The sequence below is a fragment of the Hibiscus syriacus genome, unplaced genomic scaffold, assembly GCF_006381635.1.
Source record: "Hibiscus syriacus cultivar Baekdansim isolate YM2019G1 unplaced genomic scaffold, ASM638163v2 tig00110129_pilon, whole genome shotgun sequence".
Classification (NCBI taxonomy): domain Eukaryota; kingdom Viridiplantae; phylum Streptophyta; class Magnoliopsida; order Malvales; family Malvaceae; genus Hibiscus; species Hibiscus syriacus.
Genome location: NW_024062602.1, coordinates 1596120 through 1601585, shown reverse-complemented (window position 1 = coordinate 1601585; position 5466 = coordinate 1596120).

Genomic DNA, 5466 nt, shown 5'->3' with positions numbered 1-5466 from the left:
TTATTATTTAATTAAAAAAAGAAAAGTCTAACAAAAGGGGAAAATCCCTACAAATTCATAGCACTTAATGACTGATTGTTGTAACCACCATTGGCTTTGCCCCAATGCACATCCCAAAACATCTAACTGGGATAATTGTCACATTTCTATCAAATGCACAGCTAGGCTATTATTCTTTTACTCAACGGTACTTAACCATTCATCTAACTGGCATAATTGACACCTTTCTGTCAAATGCACAGTTAGGCCTCAAAGGCAATTAGCCTTTCATCTAACTGTATAATTGACACCTTTCTGTCAAATGCACAGTTAGGCCTCAAAGGCACTTAGCCTTTCATCTAACTGGCATAATTGACACCTTTCTGTCAAATGCATAGTTAGGCCTCAAAGGCACTTAGCCTTTCATCTAACTGACATAATTGACACTTTTCTGTCAAATGCACAGTCAGACCTCAAAGGCACTTAGCCTTTCATCTAACTGGTATTATTAACATTTTTCTGTCAAATGCACAGTTAGGCCTTTAATCTTTTATTTGGAATAGTTTATACTCTAATACTTACTTTTAATATCAATTAACTCTCTTTTAATTTATTATATCCCTTATTACACCCTTAGTGCTCACATGGTAATTTATTAACTTCTTATTACTAACTTCTTATTCTTGTTCATTTATTAAGAAGCACACGTAGTTCGTATACTGTAGTTCGTCAAGAGATTCTTTTAATTCAATAAACACTCTATGGTTTTCATCGATAGTGCTAATACCGTCATTTATCAACCATCACTAAATTATGTGTGGTTTATATCCCATTACCAATATAAAAAGACATGTCCTTATTATGAATATCTTATGTTTATACACATATATTTTCCATACGAAAATTCATACACTTAGTATGAATTTCTTATCATTTTAGCACACAAAGTTCCCATTACAGAAATTCATACACTTAGTATGAATTTCTTATCACTTTAGCACACAAAGTGCCCAATACGGAAACTCATACACTTAGTATGAATTTCTTAACTTTGCACACTTAGTGCCATTTGGTAATCACCATTCTTACTTTAATAATTAATATTACTATGACTACTGTAACATATATGTACATAATTAAATGTACTCACATGGATTATCTCACTATTATACCCAAATTGCAAAGTTGATCACTCCGGTACTTGGTTCCGATCTACGCAAGCATCCATTAAAACATGTATCATACCCAATGTTAGTATATTCCTTAGCCTTGTACTTTAAGAATATTCAAAATATCATTATCTCAATTTCCATAACAATTTCAACCAAATTGGTCGTTCCCAGGTCAATAGTATCGATACTACTACCCTGTTACCGATACTTCTATATTATGGTACTGATACCTCCTTACGGTATCGATATCGATATCAATTTTAGGTTCGAAGTTGCCTAGTATCAATACTCTTACCATGGTATCGATACTACCATACTATGGTAGCGATACCCCCTTCCGGTATCAATACCAATTTTAGATTCGATGTTACGTAGTATCGATACTACCTTGTCGGTATCGATACTACTAAGCTAATTCATCCCATTTTAGCCTATAGTATCAGTATTATTCTATCAGTACCGATACCCTTGCCTAGATTTTCATGTTTTTAGCTCGAATATCACCTATATGAGGTTAAATTTCGTTATATATACACCATACAATGCTATTAAACTCTTCTTTAACTATCCATAATACCGTTCCTTCATTTATCCTCTTAAAACATCTAAAAATCTTTCAAGACATTCAATTCTATGAATCACACCACTTTTCCTAATCTGTTCTTAATATTATCCAATGCTTTTAATCTCTTAATTACCTCTTTGACAAGTCAAATCTACCAATAAACATTAAAAACTCATTTATTAACATATCACTTGAAAACCCTTTTTCTAAAATTTCCCATATTTCCTCTATTTCATAGTTTTAATCTTCTTTACTCCTTCATTAAGCTTACCTATCACTTGAAGTTACCAAGGTAACCTATAATTTAAAGAAAGAACTAGATAGTGGAAGTTTACCTTATACCATGGAGGAGAGCACTACTAACGTGAAGAAGAATAAGAAGAAGAGAAATGCTTTATTTTCCTCTTTTTCCCTTATTTAAATTCAATCATCTCCTTAAAAGACTAAAGTTCCCTCTTACTTTATCAATTGATACAATTTAGTCTAAAAACTATTCCAAATCATTCTCATATTTTATCATTATTTTGAATAAATCCTCATATTTTTAAATCCTCATATTTTTAAATCTTTTCAATAAAGTTCCTTGTTTAATATTTGGGGTATTATAATTTCTCCCTTAAGAAAATTCGTCTTCGAATTTAAAGACCTTGTGTGTTTACCACAATACTACAACTAGAGGAATTGTTTTGTTGTCATTTTCATGATCCTCTTCTAATCAGATTTCTATTTTTGTGCGTTCTCTATTCAAACCAGGTCACCAACCCAATTTGTTAACTCGTAATACCTCTTGTTTTCAACTAAATGCATAGTTAACGTATGTAACATATTTAAAGGAATATCTTTCTTTAAAAACTTAATTAGCAACAAGGCTAACATCAAAAAGTTCTTTACTAATCTTAAATAATGACCAACAAACCCCAATAATTATATATTCAAGATCATTTGGTACCAAATCATAGAAACATGTTCAATACTTTAATTAATTTAGTATCTATCACATTAACCAGAAAAGCTATATATATCTATATATATTTTCTGACATCATTCTATTCACAATCATTATCAATATCACTTTAAGTAATGATCTTAATTCATTAATTGGTAATTCCATCAAATTCACCAAGAACATAGCCCATGTAATCTTTAGTAATCGTTTACTACCTTTCCACTTACTTGTATATCATCGCCCATTAAGGTTTACGGCCATCACTAGCCAACCTTATACTAACATATGAGTGCATAGATCAAGGGTCAACTAATACAAATATATGCTCATCAAAAAGATGAAAAGTACCTGTTATGATTTTTGGATCATTCCGATCCTCATTGGTCGTAACATTATAGATTCTGGAGACTCCCCGAGGCTCTTTTCGTTATAAGGATTCATCTTGTCCCCCTTGATCTTTACCTTCGCCTGATTCTATTAAAGGTTGCCCTAGATTTTTCGGATTGCACCGAATTGTCCCCAACTTTCTTTGGACAATTTCGGACAAAATGACCACTCTCGCCACATTGGAAGCAAGCTCCACTAAGAAGTTTGCATACTCCCCAGTGCACTCTTCCACATGTCTGACACACAATTCTTTTTCCAAATATTCTATCCGAGTTGGCAACAACCGATCGAGACTATTTTGTTTTCTGTGAAGTCACAATAGAACCCTCTTTGTCTGTATCTCTCAAATTTGAGCCCCTGCCTCTCTTAACATAATGAGGAGTTAAAGGAGTTTCAACCCTTTTTCCCATTTGCAAACTATGTTCTGTTGCTAATGTCTTCTCTTGAGCCATCTCAATTGCTCTGGATCGGTTAATAACTTCTTGCAAGTTAGGCAAACTCAAAGCCAACATCATTTCTTTTAATTTTGGCCTCAACCCCTCAATAAACTAATCATATTGGGCCTTGTCATTTGGAACTACCTCTGTAGCAAAACAACTCAACTTATTATACTCAGCCTCGTACTCATGTACTGCTGGATCACCTTGTTTCAAATTTAGGAACTTTAACAGCATTGTCCATTTGAACTGTTCATCCACATACTTGTTCTTAAATTCTTCCATGAAGAATTGCCAGGTCACTTCCTCCGGTGGTGCATACATTATAGTATTTGACCACTAAGCTCGAGTTGATCCTCTAAGTACAGATACAGTTCCATCAAACTTTTTTATATTCGAAGAATGAAGACTTTTAAGCATTATTATAACATCATTCAACCATAAGTGATCCTTCAAAGGACCTTCACCCTCTTCTCCCTGAAACTTTGGAGCTCCTAAGCTCTTAAGCTCTTTTAGAATCAACATTCTCGGTACTGGAGGAGCAGTGGGGTGGAGGAGGTTGAAAACAGGTCAATATAGCATCAAAAGCTTGCATAAAAGCTCCATACTCTGGTACTGGTATCCTTTGTTGTGCAGGCGCACTAACATTTTCAGATGGGATCAGTTGATTGCTATTAGCCTTATAACTTTCGCTACCAGTTACTTCTCTCATATCTTGTTCCTCGCTCTACATGAGTTAGAGGATTCTTACATATACTAAAAATACATAGTAATAACATTTCAGTTAGTAAGGAGTGTCATCAATTACACATTAATGACACTATATCAGTAACCTTGACAATCTTAATGACATGTAATGCCTTTTTTCTCATTTTAATTGAACTCAGTTTTGGCTGACAATTGGCAAAACTTGTAGCTCTAATACCAATAAATGTAACATCCATATCTCGTATATCTTTCCATACACGAGATACAGAGGTCGCGTTACTTTATAAAACTTAATATCATTTGAAAACCAGTAAAATTTTGTTTCAATTTGAACAACTACAAAATATGATACTCATAGAAAACAACAAACTAAAACTATCATTTAAGTACATTATAAATTTTTTACTATAGTTTAATTACATGCCAACTAAGTTCTAAAAAAGAATAAGATTTTCATAGTTACTGATGAGTCAACCTTTAATTGATGAAAGTTCCTACTACTGCTGCACTTCTTACGCAACAAATCTTTGTCTTTACCTACGCGTGAAATAAAAAAACGTTAAGTATTTACTTAGTGAGACATAATACTATAAAGATATTACAATTATACGACAATATCTTAAGAATATTGAATGAAGAATTTAATTACATCATTCATAAGGACCAGTTAAGTCCTTCTCAGTTAACCCATAATTCTTTCATACCATCAAGGGAATTATTCCTACTATGTCTATTATACCTATTCTTTTATATCTTTTCCCCAATATTCTTTATTTGCCTTATGTACATTTAATTTGAAAGTACTACACATGTATTACACCAAGGTGACAATTCATCATGTCTCTTTTATAATCATTATGGCAGCACCTTAAATGCTATTAATACACCGTTTTGTATTTTTATTTGGGGATCATTTTATGCCCATTTTGTTTCGTTTACATTTTCCTTTATAACATCCATTCATACTAGTTATGCAATGTTGAACATTATATATATATATCATCCCTTCATATCACTTATGCACCATTCATATCACAATACATTAAAATTCATTTATTCTTTTATTTAACCATGTTTAACCGTTCATCTTTTACTCAACAGTGTTTAATCGTTCCTCTAACTGGAATAATTGACAACTTTCTGTCAAATGCACAACTAGGCCATTATTCTTTTTACTCAACGATACTTAACCATTCATCTAACTGGAATAATTGACACATTTTTGTCGAATGAACAACTAGCCTATTATTCTTTTACTCAACGGTACTTAAT